The 24,951-nt window shown below is 38.9% G+C and overlaps 1 protein-coding gene across 1 annotated transcript in view; it reads left to right on the top strand.

Annotated features, from left to right (window-relative positions):
- NXPH1 (neurexophilin 1) overlaps positions 1-24,951 on the top strand; it is a 433,080-nt gene that overhangs the window by 11,267 nt on the left and 396,862 nt on the right. Inside the window, exons 5-8 of the mRNA XM_077856780.1 lie at positions 9,560-9,724; positions 11,736-11,802; positions 12,807-12,867; positions 24,382-24,941. The gene's annotated coding sequence lies outside the window, so the exon portion shown is untranslated. The remainder of the gene's footprint in view (positions 1-9,559; positions 9,725-11,735; positions 11,803-12,806; positions 12,868-24,381; positions 24,942-24,951) is intronic.

The raw sequence follows: 24,951 nt of genomic DNA, 5'->3' as shown, positions 1-24,951 counted from the left end.
TGTCCTAAAAATCATGTAAGCACTTGTGCTATAAACTATAAATGTTCACATGCCCCCAAATTCATATGTTAAAGCCTAATCCTTAATGTGATGATTTTTTGAGAGCTAATTCAGAGCCCTTATAAAAAAGATCCCAGGGATGCCTGGGTGGCTCAGCGGTTCAGCACCTGCCTTCAGCCCAGGGCGTGATCCTGGAGACCTGGAATCAAGTCCCACATCAGGCTCCCTCATGGAGCCTGCTTCTCTCTCTGCCTATGTCTCTGCCTCTCTCTCTCTCTCTCTCTCTCTCTCTCTCTCGATGTGTCTCTCATGAATAAATAAATAATCTTTAAAAAAAATAAAAATAAAAAAAAATCCCAGAGAGCTCCCTCTCCATGTGAAGACACAGAAGACAGCTGTCTACAAACAGAGAACAGAAAGTGGGTTCTCACCAGACACTGAATCTGCCAGGGCCTTGATCTTGGACTTGCCAACCTCCAGAACTGTGAGAAATAGATTTCTGTTGTTTATAAGCCACCTATTCTATGGTATTCTGTTATAGCAGTCCACACAGACTAAAATAACTTGGAAACATGCACATTCCCCAGGAACTTTCCAAATCTATGGCATCAGAAAATTCTGTGGAAGGTCCTCTAAGAATCTGTATTTTTAAATCCAACTTAGTGATTCTTATAGCCAGAGAAATTTGGAAACCCTGCTTTATTGAGAAACTCAAGAAGTCTTAGTTGAGGTTAATTACTGTCTTTGATCTTTATGCCAAACATAAAGCATTAACATCAAAATGCCTAAATGCTAGTTTCATTAATTACCATCTGAGTGTTTTGGGGCTAGTCCAGTGTTTCCCAAATTTGTCTGCAAATTAGATTCACAGGGGTTCTTTTTAAAGAAATGCCATAACTCAGGTCACACCCAAGACAAATTAAATCTCATTCTCTAAGGCTATGATACAGGCATTAGTATTTTTTGACACGTATATACTAATAAATTAGTATTTATTTCCCAACATGCACATAAGTTTAGGAACCACTAGACTAATCATTGATCCTCTCTAAGGCTGTGTCTTTATGAGTAAAATATAGACAATAAGTCTCATTCTAAAATGTTATTAGGGGGCAGCCCAGGTGGCTCAGCAGTTTAGTGTCGCTTCCAGCCCAGGGACTGATCCTGGAGACCCAGGATCCAGTCCTGTGTCAGGCTCCTTGCGTGGAGCCTGCTTCTCCCTCTACCTGTGTCTCTGCCTCTCTCTCTCTCTGTCTCTCATGAATAAATAAATAAAATCTTTAACAAAATAAAATGTTATTAGGAATTAATCTAATTAGTGCATGTGAATATACCTTATAAATGATAAAACCGTGTATAAATCTACTGCATTATATTTTAGGATTCAAAGTATTTTGAGTAAAGCTTAACAAATTTGCAAATAAGAGTTTTTATATTCTCTGTATATTTACCTTTTTTAAATGCTTATAATTGTGATGGTGAGTTTAGCAGTTTAGCATGGCAGATTTAAGCTAGCAAAAGAAACCACTGTTCAGAAAGCTATCCTTAAATTTAGGTAAGTTTTAGGTAAATTTTCATCAGGTGACAGTAGTGTATCTCTGGTCCTGGTTTAAAGCAGTGATTCTCAGCTCTCACTGTGAATCAAAATCTTCCTAGTCTTAGGTTTATCCACCAAGATTTTGATTCAGTAGGTCTGGAGTGGGACTCTAGCATCTGTAAGTTTATCAAGATCAACATGTCATTCTGATGCCCTGTTGCTAACCATGGTGAGTTTGTTATTTCTGTTAAGTCTTCTGTTCTACCAGATTTAGTCATAAATGTTCTACTTTTTTAATGTCAGAAATATCTTTTCATCATATAAAACAGAAAAAAATTTTAGAATAGCTTAAAAAATATTTGTATCCATATGGATACCACTCCTTATTACTACTACCATTCAGTCTTTATTATAGAATCTTATAATTTTATTTCAAAATGTGTCCTGGCTTTCTTGATATATAAGCAGACCTTCCCAATGTCTGTGATTACTTTCTGCCTTTTTAAAAAGTCAGAGAGAGGGGATCCCTGGGTGGCGCAGTGGTTTAGCGCCTGCCTTTGGCCCAGGGCGCGATCCTGGAGACCCGGGATCGAATCCCACGTCGGGCTCCCGGTGCATGGAGCCTGCTTCTCCCTCTGCCTATGTCTCTGCCTCTCTCTCTCTCTGTGTGACTATCATAAATAAATAAATAATTAATTAATTAATTAAAAAAAATCAGAGAGAGAGGGGATCCCTGGGTGGCTCAGCAGTTTGGTGCCTGCCTTCGGCCCTGGAGTCCCGGGATCAAGTCCCACATGGGGCTCCCTGCATGGAGCCTGCTTCTCCCTCTGCCTGTGTCTCTGCCGTGCACTCTCTCTCTCTGTGTCTCTCATTAATAAATAAATAAAATCTTAAAAAAAGTCAGAGAGAGGCACCTGAGTGGCTCAGTTGGTTAAGTGCCTGCCTTTGGATCAGGTCATGATCCCAGGGGCCCTGTATGAGGCTCCCTGCTCAGTGGGGAGTCTGCTTCTCCCTCTGCCCCTCCCCTCTACTCATGCTCTCTCTCTCCTTGGGGTATCTATAAGATACCTCTAGATGTTCTCTTTATTTTCTTTACCCTCTTCAATCTGACTTTTTCCCCATCTGCTGTCTTATTCCCTTGTTTTGTTGGTATGTGGTCCTCTCTTGAAGAAACACCCGTCTAGAACAGATCTAGATACCCCAAAACAAGAACAAAACCTATTTCTGAAACCACCCAATCCATCTTTAAATTGCACTAATGACATATTTGATCATTTATTTGGGTTAATTATTTTTACTTTTATGTATAATTTACTTGGCCTGTCTTTTGTTTCATGACTATGCTTTTATTTACAACTGTTTGCTTTCATTTATTAGCATTTTATACATCCTAAGGCTTCATCTGCCTCTGATTTCAGATAAACTGTGTACTTTCTGCAGAAGAAGAAATAAATGATTTTCTACTAAAATATGTTAGATTGCTAGGAACAATGATAAGGGTGGATCATTGGATTTTCATATTTGATATTTTAAGTTTTATTTATTTTTTATTTTATTTTAAGTTTTAAATAAACTTGTGAATTGTTAATCAATTTTTGTGTTAAGTCAGTATTGAATAAGCATTAGCCTCAGCAGAACTTGAGGCCAATAGAATCTTAAGATGACTTTAAAAAGTTATAATAAAAGCAGGTAAATTGATTAATCTTTTCCCAAAACTTTTGCAGCCTTCTGTTCACTTTCCCATCTATTCCCTGCTACCATAGACAAGTTGTATTCTTTATTGTGATTTGCAAAGAACTAAACACAATGCTGCTTAAATAAGATCTAAAGATCAGTGCTGCTTAAATAAGAGCTAAAATCTTATCTGCATTATGTCTACCTTTGTTTAAGAAGTATTACTTCTCACAAATGTTATGACGATTGCCCTTTCTCCTAGAACTACCCTCCTAGTTCATTCTCTAGCCTGAGCCTAAGGTCATCTTCCTAAAGTACAAATGTAATTATTTCTCTCTTTGCTTAAATTTTCTGATGGTCCCTTGTGCAATGGTTACCTGTTGTTCTGGCCATCCAGAACTACTTCTTTATTCATAGGAATTAAATGGGTTTCTTAAATTTAATATTAGAGGGAGAATGTGCTAGTTCTTCCTGGGGAGTGGAAGCTAAATGAGGAGCTCAGAGCTCTTGGTGGTCATGTTTTTCACAATGTGCAGGAATCCAGGCAATAGCAAGAAAGAATGAAGCCAGCCCATGGGGAGAAGCAGAGATGAGAGTTAGGGAACAATCTGCTGGTGGTATTTGAAGCCCCTGATACAAGTTGTCCCTAATCCTTGGCTGTATCCCCGTCCTTCCAGAAGCTAGTTGTTTCATCCTTCCTTGCATCACACAAGATACCCTAGGACATTCCTACGAGTTCTCCACTTTCACCTAAGCCAGTTAGAAATAGGTTTTTGTCACATGTAAACAAGGAGTCTAGATGGGAATAGCTGTAAGGCCCTTCATGACACGGCCCCAAGCTTCTCAATTCCATCTTCATTTAACCTTTAGGAAGATACTTAGCTGCAAGTAACAGAACAGTGACAAAGAGATTTAAATAATAAAGCATTCCATTCTCTCACATACCAAGAAGTGAAGACAAAGACAGAAATGGGTCCAGTGATGGTTTATCAGTTCCACTAAATGAAAACGCCTTAGTTAGCTCTGTAATTCTTTGGGTCTTTTCCTTGATCAAGGAAAGTGGCTTCAAACAGCTTTTAAGACCTACATGAGCATTACAGACAGGTAAGAAGCGGGCAACAGCCTTCTCCTTTGGGAGGGTCTGTTTTTAGCCTGGGAGGAAAGCTTCAGCTGACCTCTCCTTAGATCTGATTGGCCAAAAGTGGGCCACATGCCCAACCCTAAATTCATGATTGTGAAGTAATAATTGCCTTGACTCATTCCCTAGCTGTTCTTAATTTAATGCCTCTGTGCCAATCATCTGAGATTCATTTAACAGAGAAAGTAGAGCTGTAGCAGAGCCAAGGAACCACATTTACTACACGTATGTTTCCATTAGCCTCTCTGTTCTTCCACTACCACAGTTACTACCTACCAGCCCCCCAATTCTAAGAGCCAGCTTTACCAAACTCCCTTCAAGAACCCAAACATACTGTGCTTTCTGTGGTTGCTTTGATCTCTGTACATAACTTTTGCTCTGCCCAGAACTCACTCTTCTTCCTTTATTTAGTAGCATCTTGGTCTTTGTGGGTCCTTTTCCCTTAGACTTTGGCTTACATTCCACTTCCTATGAAAAGTCTTCCCTGACCCCCAGTTTCACAACACCCTCTTATTAGTCCTATCTTAGGATCTCTTGGACTGCCTAATAATTTTCTACTTATTTGTATCCTCTATTAGACCATAAACAACCCCTCCTCTTTTTAAGAGAGAGAGAGAGAGAGAGCAGCAAGCAGGAAGAGGAGAGGGGCCAGAGGGATAGGGAGAGAGAATCCAAAGCAGGCTTCATGCTCAGCATGGAGCTGGACACAGGGCTCAATTTCATGACCCTGAGATCATGAAACAAGCCAAAATCAAGAGTCAAATGCTTAATAATAGACTGAGCCATTCATACGTCCCTAGACCACAAATAAACTCTTTGATAGTTTATTGACTGGGCCTTATTTCTCTATGGCCTCACATAGAGCTTGCACATAGCAGATGATCTCTAAAAACTTATAGAAATAAATAAAGCATTTTTTGAGAGCATTCAAAATCAAATTGTGTTAAAATTATTTTAAAAAGGGTACTAAGAACATAGGTGTTAGTTTACATCTGATTTTTATTAAAGGGAATAGAGTGATTTGTTAAAAAAATTCCTATTAGACATTTCTATTTAAAGTCTTGGCTATGATGGTTTCCAAAGAGCATGGCAAAGGATGATTTCCCACTGAGACAAGGCAATATTCATTCTGTTTGTCTCACGTAAGATCTAAAGATTCTAAGAGCTTTTGAATGGGCCTTACATTTTCAAATGAGCAGATTTCTGCATATGGATTCATAACATAGAAACTAAATGTAGCTAAGTGATGAACTTACTTCCTTACTTAACTTTTATAATGTGCTATTTTACTCTGCAACTTCTTGCTAACATTTTATTACAAAAAAACAAGGTGACATGACAAGGACCTTTCAATCCTTTTTGTAAGTAGATGAAGTTTGAATAAGGAAGGAAGGAATTAAATGAAGAAAAAAATAACCATCACATTTGATTAATATAAGGGAGCAGTACTTTGAAATTTTAGCACTATGGAGTTAAACATTGAGTTTGTCATTAATGTGAGATAATGAAACATTCATTTACAAATTTCTGAAGAGAATTTGCCAGGCACAGTAAGTTGGGTCCTCTTGGGATTTTGGACATAGTGTTGTCATATGCTGACCTTTTCCTGGGTGGCCACCCAAAAGTTGCCAGTTCGGAGTGGGGCCCAAAGTTTGAGGGGGCTTTCCAGTTAGCACAGTCTCCAAACATGGATCCAATACTGCTTGCTGGAAAGGTCTATGGCCCAGCCAAAAGCTATAGGGAGTCGTCTATGACAAGCCCCAATAAGACAATCCCAAAGGCAAAGTCTTCTTTAGCAGATGATTCCTGGCTTGTGGCTAGGCTCATGTAGAGACTGAATCATTCCACCATCTGGTGTAACACAGCCATGGTACCTTGATGACTGACCTGAAATGGTATTGTCCCAGACACTTAGCTGTAAAGCCAGCCACTCCCAGCAGTACTCCACCTCAAGTGGATTGAGAAAGAAGAGAAATCTGTGAAGCTGAGCCTATGAGAAACCTGAAGACACAGGTAAACTGTATAAACAGGCAGTTGTACTCCTACATTACTTTCTTCCTTAAGTCTCATGGGGAGTTTCCTATGCCTAGTGGATCAGGAACAGAGTCACTTGAGCCTGCTGCTGTACAGATAGTTTTGCGTGATATGCTAGCCCCAGACAACTGAGAGGAAGTACTGCTGATCTTCAGGGTGGCCCTGTACTACAAGTGAGAAGGGAAATGCTTATAATTGTTAAGTTTCGAGCAGAAAGTTTATTGTTCACTTTGCTTAGAAGGAAACATTTTATTGTCTACTTTACCTGAGGTCAGAATCTATACTAATTCTTAAGCTAATGATTTGGCACATGGGCAACTTCCAAAACCTGTAACAAGTAAGGCAGTTGGAATCTAGCACTGAAATGGCTGAGGACCTGCTGTTGTGTCAGACATTTACCCATTCATTGCTGGATTGTGAAGGGGTCAGAGGTGTCTCTGAGGGAAGGGCCAGAGTGACTTGGACAATGATGTGTATACTGGGGCAGGAGGTTTGGGACAGTGGCCATATTTTAGAGCTGGCTAAGGCTGAATGAATCATACTGGGTAATTTTTAGTGCTCATCTGACTAGATCGTTAGGGACTTGGAAGGATCAAGATTGGAGAATTGAGAGCAATGAGGTTTTAGGGACGGGTGGATGGACCATTTGGAACTGGCCCAGAGTAAGAATATGTGTGTTCATGTGAATGCTCACAAAGAGGCATCATTGCAGAAGAGGTTCTTAATACTCAGAGAACAAAATGATTCCTTCTGTGGGAATCAGTTATCCTCAACAGAGCCAGTCTGATGGTTCATGGGCATAAGAACTGTGATGACCAGACTGGAGGTGATGCTTGGATTCAGTAACATATATTTCCTTTCACCTAGACTAATCATATACTGTTAAACAAGAATGACTAGCAATATGATTCTCGGGGACCTGGGCTACTACCCTGTGGCAGATAAATTCTTGCATGTTGGAAATGCCCCTTCATCATGGAGAAGCAACGACTTATCATTACTGGAATAGTCTTTCTGGATTTGGATTTGCTTTCCCTTCTTACATGCCTCAAAAGCATCACAGGATTCCATACATAGTTTTTAATCAGTGAACTCACTGCACTGCCAAACAAGGCAAAGGCTACTGACTGCCTGGCCTTATTATATAAATATCCTGTCATCCTGATGAACCTACTCTTCATTGGAAGGACCTATTGGAAACTTAACCAGACACTATCTAAGAAGTAGCATCTTGTAATATTGATATGCTAAGTTGTAGGATCTAGAACATGAATGGAACCAGTGACTAATACATTTGATATTGTTTTCACAGCTGTAATGCAACGTAGGACTTAGGCGTGAAGACATTTCTAATAATCACACTTACTCTTTCACTTTCAGAAGTTTTACTTTAATTCTTTAAAATTATTTCTTTAACACTTTAGCCTGAGCAATTCAGTACTCAGTGGAAAAATGTTTCATCCAAGGGTTAAAAAAATGTAGATTTTGTTGAATTGGGAGCTGAGACTACCACCTGGGCATATTGGATTCTTTGTGCAATCAGGGCAAAGATCTTTGGCAAGCTGTGGTGTTGGCTGCAAGCCAGGAGAACTTGGAACAAGCAAAGGAGGAATCTATCTCATATGTCAGCAGCAGTCTTGTGAATGCCTGCAGAATGGAAGACTAGCTTGCACCAGTATTTTCCTTGCTAAGTATTTATTCTCATGTTTCCTTTTAAAATGAGAATTATAATAATTATTTTTTCTTTCCTTGTCTCTTTCTTTTTTTTCCAGGGATATATAATGTTATCCAGATCATGGTTCAATTTATCACGTGGTTCATAGGCTATAGAATACTGAAATGGGGTTCTGACAGAACTGAAGAGGAATGAACATTAGCCGGAGGTCCTGGGCTTGAAGGCCAGCATCTCCCTTCTGTGTGCAGTGGCTGGCAATAACTTTGGTTGTTCCCCATTGTGGTTATGTGAGGTTTGGTTGGATCTTATGTTTTGAACTTGTTTGTTTGTTTGTTTGTTTTTGGAATAGAGGGAAAAAGACTTGTGTGTGTGTGTGTGTGTGTGTGTGTGTGTGTGTGTGTGTGTGAAGTAGCCAGAAGGTGCATTAGAGCACATGGCTTTCAGGTAGTTGTATAGTCGACTGTGAGTTTCTCCTCTCAGAGAAATTATTCCTTTGTGCACAGACATAGGCCCCAGATTATATCTGTGCTGTTATTCTGTCTACGTGGCCACGAATGCCTATCAGGGAGCTGCCTTCTATGATCTGTATACCAATTATTAAAATTTGAAATGGTGAGACAGAGAGATGAGATGCCATTTGATTTAAGTCACATTAGTAGCAAATTTTAGAGAAAGATCTATAAACTCTTTGAGGCCCTGGAACTTCCCCACTTTTTGCCCTTTTGAGACTTTGTCCTTCACTCTCTCTTTAGATTTCATGGATTGCTTAGAAAATTTCCTATAATCTTCTCTTTTTGGCTAAGTTAGCCAGAGTTATTTTTATGTTCCTTGCAATCAGAGAGCACTGGTTAACTAATATAGAAATCAAGGACAACCTTTGTGTACAGTGTTCCTACATGGTCTTGCTTAATTTTTCAAAAGATTTTATGTATGTATGTATGTATGTATGTATGTATGTATGTATGTATGTATTTGAGAGAGAAAGCGCTAGATAGCACAAGCAGGGGAAAGGGCAGAGGGAAAGGGAGAAGCAGGCTCTCCACTGAGCAGGGAGCCTGATATAGGGCTCCAACCCAGGACCCTGGGATCATGACCTGAGCTGAAGGCAAATGCCCTGAGCCACCCAGGCACCCCAGAGTTGCTTAGTTTTAATAAAAAAATTATCCAAGAATTGGGGAGAATAAAGCTACAGGAAGAAAAGACTTCCAAGCTAATCTCTTCCTTCATGGGATTGCACTGCTCTCTTTCTCTTTCCTTACATTTCTGGGGGCAGGAGGCGGGGAACTTGGCATAATTACTGGAAAACTATATTTATTTTTCTAAAGCTAAAATTTGGATCTACAGAGGACATGGCATGCTGAAGAATGAAAAACCACCATCTGGGATGACCAGTTCATTTTAGGTAGCCTAGTATAGTATAGAGAGAGAATGAAGTCGAACGGACAGGGAATAAATATATAGTAGGTTGACCTTTTCTGTGGTTTCCTTTCTGTGGTTTCAGTTCCCAAGGTCCACTGTGTGGCCCTGTAAGCAGATGATCCTCCTTCTGACATATGGTCAGAAGATCATTAGTGTGCCAATGCTGCTGCATCATGATGCCTACGTCATTCACCTCACTTTATCTCTTCATGCAGGCATTTTATCCTCTCATGTCATCACAAGAAGGGTGAGTACAGTATAATAAGATATTTTGAGAGAGAGAGAGACCATACAGAGACCACTGTAACTTTTAGTACAGTGTATTATTACAATGGTTCTATTTTATTATTAGTTATTGTTGTTAATCTCTTACTGTGCCTAATTCATAAATTAAACTATAGGAAGTAAGTATAGGAAAAAACATAATACAATTAGAGGCTCATACTGTCCACAGTGGTAGGCATCTGTTGGGGGTCTTGGAACATATCCCTTGTAGAGAAGGGAGGCTATTGTACATAGACCTAGAATGATGGCAAAACAAATGTAAATACAGAAGCTAGATGAAGTCCTGTGGTGCTATCTTCCTCGTTTGTGCCGTTTTACTGATCTCTGTCTCTGAGACAAAGATAGATGTGGTAGTGGTTGCAAGCCATAAAGAAACTTGCCGAATAAACACAATTATATATTGGTGGCTTTAGGTATATTATTCAATAATGTCACCTCTTGTTTATTTTCATTTACTGGCCTCATTGAAAGCTTTCTCCTCATCGAAATCTATTACTCTGTATTATATGTTAATGCAGCAATTCTCAAAGTTTAGTAACCCTAACAATTACCTAAGGGTTGTCTGTTAAAATGCAGATCCTGGGCCTGCCCCTCAGAGGTTTGAAGCTATTAGGTTAAGGTGGGACCTGGAAGCTCTCCTTTTAATAAGAACCAGGATTTTCAAATGCATTTGGTCATTGGTTGAGTGACCATAAAAATTATTTTCCAAACCAGGACACTTCTGAGTGAAGTGAGTTGCTACTAATAATTACTCTGGGAGGAAGGCAAATGCACTATCCCAGGCAATCCATGCATGGCCAGTCATTGATCACATCTGAGAAACACAACTAAGTGAAATTAAATTTCGATTGTAACAACCCAAACATCACATTAAAACTGATTGTGGTATAAATGTCTTCGTTATATATGAGAAATTTTAAGTCTCAAGAAAAAAATAGATGGAAATCCACTTATTTTTCAGATGGAGGACTACTTGCCTGCTATACCCTAGAAAATTCATATAATCTTTGGTAGGCTTGTTTTGCCCACCTATTTTGAGATCATTCAAGTACTTTTAAATCACAAAATGGGGCAGCCTGGGTGGCTGAAGGGCAGCCTGGGTGGCTCCAGGTTTAGCGCTGCTTTCAGCCCGGGGCGTGATCTTGGAGACCCTGGATCCTGCTTTGGGCTCTCTGCACGGAGCCTGCTTCTCCCTCTGCCTGTGTCTCTGCCTCTCTCTCTCTCTCTCTGTGTCTCTCATGAATAAATAAATAAAATCTTAAAAAAAAAAATCACAAAAATGCTTTTTGTTTTCTCCTCTCAGGCTTCCCCTTTTAGCCTCCCTCCTTTCCCTCTTTACATTCCTTCCCTCACTCATTTATTATTAAATATTCATTGAGTGGGGCACCTGGGTTGCTCAGGGGTTGAGTATCTGCCTTTGGCTCAGGTCATGATCCCGGGGTCCTGGGATCGAATCCTACATCAGGATCCCTGCAGGGAGCCTGCTTCTCCCTCTGCCTGTGTCTCTGCTTCTCTCTCATGAATAAATAAATACAATCTTAAAAATAAATAAAAGTAAATATTTGTTGAGTAATCCAGAAGACTAAGAAAGTCAGAGGCTGGGAGAACACAACCATGGGCCATCATTCCTCCTACTCTCCATAAAATGCAGACACAAACTAGGTTCTGGAATTCCTATAATTAGCTACTGTTCTAGACAGGTGTTTAGCCAACATATTTAAAAATAAAACAGAACCAATAAGAAAGCATGTATTTTATTTTAATGCTAGTTTAGCAATTCAACCAGAAACACTTTAGCCTTGAATATTTAAAGGACTAGTTACTTCAAAGTATTTTAAGTGATGTTACATTGTAAATACGAAATTGTGTCTCTTTTGTCTGGCATGATTGTCATTGTGTTTAGAATCATTCTTGTAGATGAAGATAAGGTTTCACTTTGTTCTTTTCCAGTTAATTTTGGGTTTGCATTATAGGGAACAGATCAAGTGTGTTGGAGAAGTAGGTATGTGCTGGAGAGGAGGAGGGCATTAACTATTTCATGTGAGTAATAAAAAATGGCATTTGCCTCAGAAGTAAACTAGCAAATTATACTCATGGCAACATGGACAAATTAGTGTATCTTTAAAGATCCCCGACCTTTTGAATTACTTGTCTCATAGAAAATGATCTTCCTCCTCAATTTTTAAAGTTATGGGTTCTAGGGAAATTGGAAGAGGATTATAATATTTACCTTTTCTCTCTTTTATCAGAAAGGAAAGGGATTTACTTAGGCAGATATTATCATTCTTTTATCTTTGTTGATGGTGTATCATCTTAAAGATGTTTTTAAAGACTTGGAACAACATGAAGCACTTTGATGGAAAGATATGTATTTTTTAAACAAGTCATTTTTTTCTTTGACCTTTCATCTTTCATATACTAATTACCATAAACACAATTTAAAAATTATAAGTTGAAATTCCTCATTTAGTTTGAGCTCTCCTTAAGGAATTCAACAAGAAGCAAATGTCAACTCTAAATAAATCTTTCTGATGCATCAGCTATAGTATGGTGTGTATAGTTTCTATAAAATAAATGCTACTTTCAGCTTCTGTTAACCCACATTATGCCAGGAAATTTCCTAATGGTTCTTGTAGATGTTTTCTCTCTCTGTAAACCTATTACTATGAAAGTAGTTCCTTCCTGACTTCCTGTTATGTTCCTCTTTTATTGTATTATTGATATTTATTGTGTTGGAATAATTTCTCTTTATAAATTAATTTTTTTTCTTAATTTTGTCCATGTTCTTTATTTTTTCAACTTATACTATACTTTTATTATTAATTCCTTTCCTTTCAAGAGGCATTAATACTTGAGAGGTTTATTCTGTTTGCAAATTTTTTTTTTGTTTGTTTGCAAAATTTAATTAAAATTTCCTCCTTTCTCAAGATACTAAATCTATTATTGTTCTTGGATTTTAATATTTCAATTCAAATCAATAGTGGAGAATGTAGATATTCACACATTGGTCTAAATGATTTTCCTCTACTTTTCCATCTTTCTAGCAGCTACTTGAACATTATCTTCGGGATCCCCAAGTGTAAAAACATGTTCTTCTATCTCCTGGTATGTAAAAAAAGTCATTCTGTAGTTTTTTGTGTATGTACTTATATATGCCACATTTGTGTTGTCTTCTCCATGTCCATTCATTCAGCCAGACATTTGCTGAGCACCTATCATGATGGGTCAGACATTGTGTTTAGGTTATACTTATTTGTATAGTTTCTTTCCAATTGCAGGTTTTTTTTATTTTAAAGTTCTAAGGCTGCATACAATAAGTATGCTTAAACAAATTCTTACTCTATTTTACACCTTATTTTCTTATATAGTTGATTGTAGTGTGTTTATAGATTTAAGAGACATGACTACTGAGCTAATATACTAGTCATTCTGATAATTCTAAAAGTTCCCAGTGATATCAATTGTCTGTAGGGTCTTTGTGCATGTATAAAATTTTATTGAGAGCTGCAAAAAAAATTTACAGAAAATTTGATGGTTTTTATTGGCAATAATTTTATTTAAAATGGCAAATTAAATACAGATGATTATAAGCTGTAACATAGTATCATTAATTATGTGCCAACTTGGCCAGATCAATTTCAGCTAGCATAAGAAAGCTAGATCCATGAAAAATTACTGGCAGTCATGTTAAAATTTTTCCATTCACTAAAAGTTCACCTTCTGCAAATAAAGTTTTATTTCTGGATCTTTATAAATTACTCTATGAGAAAAAAATCAGGAGAAATAGGAAATAAATTTAAAATGGACATTTTGCTCAGATGATTTAATTAATTGGAAATCACTGCTATTGGCCAGCTCTGTTCAGCCAGGATCAGTTGAGCAGAAGATGCTGGGTAGAGCGATTAAAAACACTGGCATCCTTGAACAGCTAGGAGAGGAATTCTTGACTTGGGCCTCTACTGTCCTCAGAGTCCATGTTTGCCTGACAGGAGCCAGGACTGGCCAGCATTTCATGAGTTGTGATATTGTGATTTATAATAAGAATTAGGTGGGATGCCTGGATGACTCAGCAGTTGAGCGTCGTCTGCCTTTGGCTCAGGGCATGATCCCGCAGTTTGGGATCCAGTCCCACATCGGGCACTTTGTGTGGAGCCTGCTTCTCCCTTTGCCTGTGTCTCTGCCTCTAGCTCTCTCTCTCTGTCATGAATAAATAAATAAGATCTTTAAAAATAACTAACTAAATAAAATATAATAAGAATTATGTATTTGGTCTTTGTCCTCATTTCTGACACAGAGCTCCTAAAATCCTTGTAGTTTCCTAAATGATGAAAACAATAAAGATGTCTTTTGTTATGTGAATGAGGTGACTTTTCAAAGTACCTGAGGTTGAGGGCTGGTTGCCAGGGAAGGGAGAGGAGCTGGGGTTGTAATGAAGCCTCTATAAAGATCCGAAAAAAACACGATAGAATTGGGCGTCCCTGGGCTGGTGAACACATGAAGATCTGGGGCAGGCAGTGCCCAGGAGAGAGTATGGAAGCTCAGTGCCTTACCTCATGCTATGGGTCTCTTCCATCGGGCTGTTCCTGAGTTACATCCTTTTATAGTAAACCAGTAATCTAGTAAGTAAAGAGTTTCTCTGAGTTCTACGAACTGCTCCAGCAAATAATTGAACCCAAGGAGCGGGTTATGGGGATCTCTGGTTTATATGCAGTCTGGTCAGAAGCACAGGTAACAACCTGTACTTGATGACTGGCATTGGAGTTGGAGGGGAAGGGCAATCTTGTAGGACTAAACCCTTAACCTCTGGGATCTGATGCAATCTCCAGGTAGTATCAGAATTAAGTTGTAGGACATCCACCTGGTGTCCCGAGCATTGCTTGGTGGTCAAAATTGGTATCAGAACCAGATTAGGCTCATATATTTAAAAGCTTCTTTCATGGGTACTCCTGAGAAATTAGTTAGTTATATGCAGGTGCAAGATAACTCCTCTAGTGACCTAAAGATGGACTGGTTTGATGAGATATGAACTAAATGTCACAGAGAAAACTTGTCAATTAATGGTGGACGCTGGATGTAATAGGTCAAATGGAGTTGAGAACTTAAGTTTCCATTTAGACTATTGTAAGTTGGTGTTAGAGAAGTGTCTGTCTGCTTGACTCAGCAGAGGAAGCCTGCTATTAGATGGGAGGGGGCTATTAGGGGAAGGTTGTGGGTAAAAGAAGAATGGAACTGATTAGCAAAACAATAAGGAAAGGTGTGTGTGTGTGTGTGTGTGTGTGTGTGTGTGTGTATGAAAGTAAGAGAGAGAATGAGAGAGACAGAGGGGATGAGGGAATGAGAGAATGTTTATGGTTTATCATAGCTAACTTAGTTTTTGCCCTTCCTGAGGGCTTATTTAGCTTTTCTCCTTGAGAACCTCCCATTTCTCCCTGTTTTAACCTTAGTGACTGTTCCATGAATTCAGGAGCCCATAAGGTAGCAAGGAACATCAGACAAGGGGACAACTTGTTCCTCCTTGTTAGACCCTGGTACTTGATTTACCATGGTCTTGCAGGAGGGTTTTGTAGTGCTGTCTTCTCTCATCACACTGTAATAACCTCCTCTGATATGAGCAGTCAAACAGATAGCAGTTTAGTGTGGAAGAAAATTACTTAGGGCTTCTGGCCTAAGCTGTGTTCTCCAATCTTCTTTTCTCAAGAGATGTAGTGCAGAGTACCCACTGCTTGCCAGGATTTATCAAGCTGCACTTACTTGTCTGTTTACTGTAGGAAATACAAATGCAAGGGGTGGAGGAATGATACACACAGTGTACCACACAGTGAGCTTTCACTTCATTATTTCCTTTTTTTTTTTTTTTATGATAGTCACACAGAGAGAGAGAGAGGCAGAGACACAGGCAGAGGGAGAAGCAGGCTCCATGCACCGGGAGCCCGACGTGGGACTCGATCCCCGGTCTCCAGGATCGCACCCTGGGCCAAAGGCAGGCGCCAAACCGCTGCGCCACGCAGGGATCCCTCACTTCATTATTTCAAATAGAATTTAAATTTAAAGGATACTAATAACTATTTTAGTCTTTTATATGTTAGATATTTTGTTTTAATAATGTGAAAAACTATCATTAATTTGCTGAGCCCTTTATATAAAGTCTATTTTATTGGTTTAATTTCTGTTAGAGGGAAAACATACAACACACACACATGAAAGGTCACAATTAATTCCAAAATCTTGGGATATGGGGATGTCTAAACAAATTCTAGGTCAGTTCAACCTCCTTCGTTAAGCAAATATTTACAGATTACCTGCTCTGAGCCAGGCTGAATGCTGGGGATGCAAGAGGACTCACCTGAATCATGAGCAAGGATTTAGCCTTATTTATGCTAGATTGAAGGTTTGCAGTGTTTTATGGCATCATTCTAAAACCCCGTTGCCAGCTAAATGGGATGAAATACAATCCTAAGTATTGTTTAAACATTTGATAGTATGTTTCAGCATGCTTATTTCCTAAAACCCAGAGACGTGGAACAATCCAAAAGAAGCCCCAAGCTCTGCTTCTGCATCCCACCTAAGAGTCTCTTCACTTTTCTGCTTGGTAGGATCGCTTGCCAATCACTATTCTGGGAGAAAGATCCATCTTCTCTCTGTAGTCTACAACTCTTGTCTAAACTAGGTTTATTCATCTTTGTGGTCACCAGTGTTCTCAGGACTTAAAATATTTTATCTTTCAATGAGTACCTCCTTTCTGAGATTCATTTTTCACTTGCATTTCCTACCTTTATTGTTAAAAGCATCTGTAAAATTTACAGGTTGTATCTTTTTTTCTAAAGTTATTTTTCCCTCCTCAGAAGATACAGAGTTATAAAGTCATTTGTAACTGAGGCTAAATCATTTTTGTTTCTAATCCAATACCTAAAACAGTACCTGTTTTCTTTGTTCCATTCATGTGACTTTGGTTTGGTAAAGAATTTGAAGTCCAAAAAAAAAAAAAAAAAAAAAAAAAAAAGAATTTGAAGTTCATGTGAATATAAAAGTACCTAATACAAGCAACTCATCCTGGAACAGGATTAAAGAAAACGCCCCATGTGTGCTTACCAGTGCTGTTTAGTGGTCTTGCCCAGGAAGAATCATGACACCTATAGCTCAACATCTTGGAGATTCAGATGGTAATTAGGAAAGGCCACTTCTCACCAATTGGAGCTTAAAAACATTGACAGGCATTCCATTCTGAATTAGTCTAATATTGGAGCCTTTTCCCCCCTAGGAAATAAAATGAGAAAATATAAATATGAAAATATTTATATGAATATAAATATGACCTGATGTGTGTGTCTATCATTTTCTACTCAAATACGTTTTGTTATGAAGAGAACTGTATATGAGAATTTTTATATATCTCAATATTGATCCATTTCCACAGACCCTGTAAATGGATGAATGTCTGTGCAGATGGAACTTGATGCAGAGCAGAACAAGCAGCAAGCATTTTGACTGTTAGCACTGGTTACAGAATTGTTTCTTAATGAGGCTTATTTCTAGTTGGATATATTGGGATTATATCTGATGCTTGCTAAGTGCTCAATAGATTATTTGATGAATGTATGAATGAACCTACAAATGAACTTGAAAGTAGAAAAATAAAACTAATTCTATGCTTTGCCTCTGTGAATAATTTCTAGAATTAGACAATTTATATTAGCCTCAGAGAGTGAATTTAATAAGGACAGGAATAAGATTTAAGCAAAGCCCAGAACAAGGCATCTAGGGTGGCGGTGAGGTCAAGAAATGTACAGTGAGTAATTGAGGACTTACTCTCTACCCACACCATGCTACAAACTTCCACAGTCATTACCCTCTCTAAATCACACAATAATCCCATAGATGAGGCATTACTAGTTTTATGTTATAAAGGAAGACATAGGGGCTCCACAAGTTACATAGCTATCGAAGATTACAAGCCTACAAGTGATGGAACCCAGATTTAAAATTTTAAAACCATAGCTAGTGATCTTATGAGGATGGCCTTGTCTGGATTTCAATATTGCTCTGTTGAAACACAATGGAATCCCCACAGCTGTAAAGTGAGTTCAAGCATGAGAAAGAATAAAAAAGAAACACTGCATAGATTTCATTCATCAGGGAACTATAGGAATTTAGAAATACAAAGTAGCCTAAAACATATGCATTCCAGACCTATTCATTTCCTTTATTCATTTATGATATATTTATTCATTCAATAAATATTGATTTGATATCATCTAAATACCATGAGCCCATCATACCCACATCTGGCTTATGTCTTGGGTGCCTCTCATACTATTTTGCATTTTCTTTGGCTCTCCTGAGTAAAATTTATGTTTGCAAATTTTACCCTTGAATCCATCTACTGACACTGAGATGATAATTTGCCTCTTGATTTGTAGCGAGGGGTATCCCAGTTAGTGAGAGAGGCTGAATTAAAGGGGTGTGAGCAGCCAAAGGAGGTAATATGTCTCCATTTCTGCTGAAGAAGCCACCCAAGCAAATTTTCCTGAGGCTATGGTAATCTGGAAGGCTGTCTTTCACTTATCCATGGAATCTAGAAGTTCTGTGTCCATATTGGTAGGATAAGCTAATGTGAGTGTATTACTCAATAACAGATGCTGATATATCTAATCTTTCTTTGGTATTGGAAGGTGGCCTAGGAACACCAGGTGTTAGAGATAGGTTTTCTTGTCACTTGCGCAACCACTTTCATGTGTACTAAGTGTATGAGGTAACAGGTGAAATACCCGAATCAGATTAAAAGTCAACCAGTTAACTGTATTACAGGAATAAAAAGAGCTTTGAAAATGCCAAAGTGCTATAACATATTTTTTGGTATTTTGAGTCCTTTATGATGACTTCAATGGAATGGTTATGTCACAATTAGTAGATATTCAAATATCACAAAGACTTTCTTATGGACAGCTGAGTGGTATAAGGCAATGCTTTTATATCTTTAACAGGCATATGAATCCCCTGGGGACGTTGTTAAAATGCAGGTTCTGATTTAACAGGTCTGGGGTGAAGCTTGAGATTCTGAATTTCTAAAAAGCTGCCAGTGTTGCTGCTGCTGGTTCACAGACTACACCTTGAGTAGCATGGATATAAAATTGAGAGTATTATCATTCTTTATTTCATGGGAATTTATGAAAATCCTATGGATTTATTTTTAAAGATTTTTTTCTTTAAGTAATCTCCACACCCTATGTGGAGCCCAAACTCCCAACCCTGAGTTCAATGGCTGCACTCTGTTGACTGAGCCAGCCAGGTGCTCCTGAAGCATTCTATTTAAAAACATGCACATATTATGCATGTGTTGCAGGATTCATGGTATATCATCAAATGGTCTTTATTTTTGTCTTTGCTGCCCCTTTAAAATTCATTCAGTAATCATTGGGCACCCTTGGATGAAAATTTCTCCAGACCCCATGACTTTTCTGCTCATGCTTAAGTAATAGATCACCCTACTGTCAATTAAGGTCACGAACCAGGCTCAATTCAATAATTAGATTTTGGAGCCCAGGATATTAACCAAGCTCTGTCCTTGATTTAACAGACAATCTTTGGTCCAGCCTGGGCCTGTTTTCCCTGTGAGTCTGCCCTAGAAAGAGGCCCTCGTTAATCTTCATTCAGCCATTTTGGGTCTTTGGGTTTAAAGCCGATCGATCCTTTCCTCATGAGGTACTTCTATGGAGTCTTTCTAGGTGCTAGGGATCTCTTTCTTGCAGTTCCCATGTTGCTGACTGGCAGACCATTTAGAATTCTGGAGGCCACTTGCTCCTAAAGCAAGTGGAAATTCCTAGGAATTTGGTTTGACCTGCAGCTTCTTTCTGCTGCCCCTCGAGGACCCCACTGGGCCAGACTCTCATCAGCTGCCTCTGGTCCACAGGAAACACCCTACTGTTCTATGCCCTGAAGAACTCTGGGAATGCAGATGGATCTGCCTCCAGAGCAGTTAGTCATCTCTGATCCTCCAGATCCTCTAAGCAGAAAGCAGATGGCAGGCCTGGGGTCCTCAAAGTGCAGGGATGTGCCCACTCAGGATGGCCAAGTGGATACTTCTGAATCCTCAGTAGAGTTGGGTAGTGTAGACCATTAACAAGGCTACAGCTCTTTTTAGAGTGTTCCCTTTACAAATATTCCTTCTCCTTTCTTATTTCAATTCTTTCATATTCCCAAAGTAGGTCAGAGGGTTCAGAAGTCATAGGATAGATTCTTAAAAAATTTCCTTTGAGGGACATCTGGATGGCTCAGCTGTTGAGCATCTGCCTTTGACTGAGGGCATGATCCTGGGGTCCAGGATCGAGTCCCATATCAGGAGCCTGCTCCTCCCTCTGCCTATATTTCTGCCTCTCTCTCTCTGTGTCTCTCATGAATAAATGAATAAAATCTTAAAAAAAATTTCCTTTGAAATTCTTTTTATGATAGTTTGGGTCCTTTCTTTTACTTATTTTTTTAAGTAGGCTCCCAGTACAGAGCTTGAACACCTGACCCTGAGATCAGGATCTGAGCTGAGATCAAGAGTTTGATGCCTAGCCGACTGAGCCACCTAGCCCTGGCCCCTTACTTTTAAATGTCTCTCTTGTTATTGTAAAAGAGTGTCAATAACCTAAGTTTCTTAAGCACTACATATCCTGAGGTAGGAGTGATACATTTTTCCCACTTTACAGGTGAAGATACTGAGGCACAAGAGAGATTAAATAAAAAATGCTGGTGTGAACATAAATTTTACTTCTGAGTTTGTAGTCTTTATCCCTATGCTGGCCATCCAGTAGAACACTTCCAAATATTTGAAGGCAATATAATAATATATCCAAAGGAGAATGTTAAGCAAGCGGTGTTATCAGACTGCACAGTGAAATCTTTGGATAACATTTTTGGTTCTGGGTCTTAATTATTATAGTTTTATTTTTTTATTTTTTATTTTTTTATTTTTATTTTTTTATTATTGTTTTAAAAGACATTCCTGGATCACATTTCCTGAAGTGTGTTCCATGAATTTTTAGGCCCGTGATTCCTTCAATCGATGAACACACTTACTGAAGGCTTACACAGGACAAGGAATTCTGTCCTTCTTGAAGATTTACAATCTATTACCATTATCAACTCTAGGAACCCCTGTAGGAAAAAAAAAAGTGTGTTTAAGACCAAATTATTTGATATTAGATTTTTTGGGTTTGACCTTTTTTCGGTAGCATCAAAAATGTTCTTTGGAAGTTCCAAAGAATTGGCTTTTGGAAATTTTGTAATGGAGTCATTGATTGAGAGATGCATGAAGGTTCATCTAATTTCATATTCTTCTCTTGGTTGTAAAGAATGTTTGGTTTGTGGTCACCTTTTGCAGTAATTTGAAAGATTTCCCCAAGCACATTTTAAAGCTAACTTGCAATTAAACTCTTTATTAAATGACACTGAAAATAACAGTAAGTGTGTTAATATCCATTTTATAAAATGTGAAATTTGGTACAGTGACTGTCAACCTAGTCTGCACATTAGAATCATCTGGGAAGCTTTTAAATCTCTGATTGGGCCACATCCTGGGCCAGTTAAAGCAAGCATCTCTGGGAGTAGGATCCAAGTGCCCATCTAGGCTCTCATGTGATCCCCCCACAGTCCATGTGATAAATAACCTAGACACTTAGGTGAATTCACACTCGCTCTCTGAAACAGAGATTAAATAATCCACTGCCAACAGATACAGTCTGGCTGAAATAGAATGGTTAAAACATGTAAGATTTTCTTTTTTAAAAACACTAAATGCATACTATTAACCCTTCTACATTATGGCAATTATCTAGGATATTCCTTATTGAGGTTTTATAATTTATGATCTTTTGTGTAAGCCCCCTTTCCTCATTTGGCTCTCATTTGTCAATTTTATATTTCCAAACTGCACTCTACTGAAAATAAGGAAATTAGATCAATATAGTTATGTTAATGGATGTAATATGCAGCTCATTTGAAAGAGAATGGCAATACATATTTTCATAAGTTCTACATTACTCAACTCATTGACCAGAAATGTGTTAATGATATAATGCTGGTATTTTGAATGTTTGAGAGTCCCGCTGATGGCACCTTAGAGATAAAAAGCTACTTAACGTGCATGAAACTGGAATGAATGACTGCACTGAATATATTTAAATTATCTTTAATGTCCTGTTTTTAGCGGCACATTTTATTCAAACTCATTGACTATTATTCCTGGAACTTAAATAAATCAACTGTGCATTTTTGTTCATCTCAGCTCACACAATTTCTTGTCATTTTGTTTGAATAGCGATTTTAATTCTGTTTGCCAAATAAAAAACAAAATCATGGAGCTATAAAAAACACAATACCAGAATCATGTGATTTAATAAGAACAAGCCAGGAGTAAATTCCTACTTGGGATTGTCTTCCTTCCAATCTCAGGCACACACACTTCCTTGCTTTCCCCATTGGTCTTTGCTCTTACCATGTATTGTTTCTTTGATATTTACGTTTGTAGTGGGAAAACTAATACTGATGGTTTTTATGTAGTGAGGAACTTCCGAAGTACCTTTGCAGTATCATTAGGAAATAGAAATCTATCAAATGTTTTCTCCCTGAGAAGGCAGTAGCAGTTGTGAGAATGGAGGAGGTAGGAATTTAAGGGAATTGGTTTTGGAATATTTGAATGAAGGTGAGGATGCAGAAGGAGTCTTATTGAAGAGAAAATAGATTTGTGTAAATGATAGACTATCTGGGAAGTCAGCAGCCAGAGGATTAGCAACAAAAGATATTAACACTAATCTTTATATTAATAAAAATAGAGAAACACTAACAAAGTAATCCTGGGCACACACATACATTGAAAAAATCATTTGTCAATTTCAGAAATATGAACTGTCTTCTTAGGGACTACTGTTTAAATATCATCTGCCTAAAGAGAGTAAGTTTCAGTTGGATTCTGATTGGCAAGTTCTTCCCTACTTTTTTTTTAAGAAAGATTTTTTTTTTTTTTTAAGATTCCACCCATCTATCCACGACAGGCACACATGCACAGAGAGAGGCAGAGACACAGGCAGAGGGAGAAGGAGGCTCCATGGTGGGGAGCCCAACGTGGGACTCAATCCCTGGTCTCCAGGATCAGGCCCTGGGCTCAAGGCGGCACTGAACCGCTGAGCCACCCTGGCTGCCTGCCACTTCTTTTCTCTTTGTGAAGATCTGTTCCAACTGCCAATGCCTGAGAGTTCAGAGTTTTAAAAAAGGGAAAAGGGTATCTGGCTGGCTCAGTGGTTGAGCATCTGCTTTTGGCTCTGTCATGATCCCAGGGTCCTGGGATTGAGTCCTGCATAGGCTCCCCACTGGGAGCCTGCTTCTGCCCCTCTCTCTGTGTCTCTCATGAATAAATAAATTAAAAAAAAAAATTAAAGGTAAAGGTGAGAAACACTATTACTCAGATTTGAGCCTGTGACAATGACAATGGCTTTGATATAATTCTTCCTAGTGTAAAGGGCATCATAGAGCTGGTTTCATTTTTTTTTTCTTTTTAATAATGATCATAGAACAGAGAAAGCACTAGAAAGGGAATTTGAAGATGCTAGACAGAGTTCTAATTCCTCCATAAAATAGCTAGGAACTAACTGGAGTCCCTCGGTTTCATCAACTGTTCAGGTGAGTTGCCATAAGGTCCCCCAAATCCAAAACCATGCATTGGCCTAGAATGAGACAGAGCACATTTGCTTAAACCAATGGTGACATCTGGTGGCCAGATATGCTAATGACGCCTCCAAGTTTCCCAGAGTTTTAAAAAATGGCTGCTTTTTCCAGGAGAAAATGCTCCAAGGTCTAATTGGGAATCTTCTTGTTCAGATTTGTTCTCTCTAGTTTATTTTTTGTATTATGAGGTTTCTTTTCAAATAGTGAATAAACAACATGCTTTTCAGTGAAGGATTATTTGATAATCTTTTTCTTTTAAATGCAATACTATAAACAGAGCTCTCATTTCCTCTGGCCCTGGAGCTACCCTTCTGAAGCGGATGCTGCTGCTGTCGTACAATTGCCGGTCTTAGTGTGAGCTGTTAAAAAACAAACTGGGGCATATTAAAGTTTTAAGAGTTTATCTGTGCAAAAAACTATTTTAAGTGATTGTCAGGTTTCAGCCAGGACAAACAATAACTATTCCTGGCAGTACTGAACAACCTCATGGGGGCAAAAGCTGTCACCAAAAGGGGTACAAAATATAATATCCTTTCAAGATCCAGAGCCACCACCAAAGATAAGCAAGGAGAAAACAAACAACAGCAACAAACCCAAAACTCAATTCCACTGAGAGCAGGCAACAGGCAGCAGGACCCTAGAAGCAAGTAGAGTGCTATCCACACCGTGTCAGCTGTAGCTAGTTGCAAATGGGGTGCAACCTGTCTGCCTAGCCTTATTTTTGGAGCTCCGGACTTGATGGCTGCTGATAAGCCAAGTTCTCAGGACACAAAATGAGGCAAATAAGGAGGTAATGGCTGTCCCGGGACAGAGGATCAACAACCAGTGGGCACTTTAGAGCAAATTCACAGTCACAATTCAAAGTTGTAATCCTGATTTTTGTTTGTTTGTTTGTTTGTTTTTGGCCTGCCAACCTAGATTTGGAAAAGAAGGACCTGAAATTGCCGGTTCCTCTCTCGATCAGGCAATTGGGTGCCTCAGAGACCCAGGAGCGCTGCCAGGTGGGGACTGTGATCTTCTAGCTCTGGCCCTTTCCCTGACAGCTGTGGAGCAAGTGGAGTGTTCCCGCGGGTCTCCTCCCAGTCATCAGAAACTGTAGAGGAGGAGAAACAATCTTGCCTTGGCCTTTTCCTGTGAGTGCTTGGTTTAGCCCTTGTTAGCTCTATAGCACCTCAAAATGGGTAAGTTTATCTGGGTTTAAAGTTCTCTATGGTGACCACTGAATTTCAAGATGATTTTCATTGAGGTTCTCCTGCTTTTACAGCCTTAACATTTTATTATTCACTTGAGGCCTCATACTGAACCCAGTTTAAGTTGATCCAGTCTGACGTCCAGTTTCCAAGGCAGATTCAGGCCATCGCTGGACCTGGTCCAGTTTCCAAGTCAGACCCAGTCTGTTCCTGGACCTGATCTGGTTTCCACGTCAGACCCGGTGTCCCTGGACCAGTTTCCTAGCTGGACCCAAAACACATCCCCAGGTATGTCCAG

Source organism: Canis aureus, chromosome 18, assembly GCF_053574225.1.
Source record: "Canis aureus isolate CA01 chromosome 18, VMU_Caureus_v.1.0, whole genome shotgun sequence".
NCBI lineage: Eukaryota > Metazoa > Chordata > Mammalia > Carnivora > Canidae > Canis > Canis aureus.
Note: the sequence above shows the minus strand (reverse complement) of the source record. Positions and strands in the feature narration are given on the sequence as shown.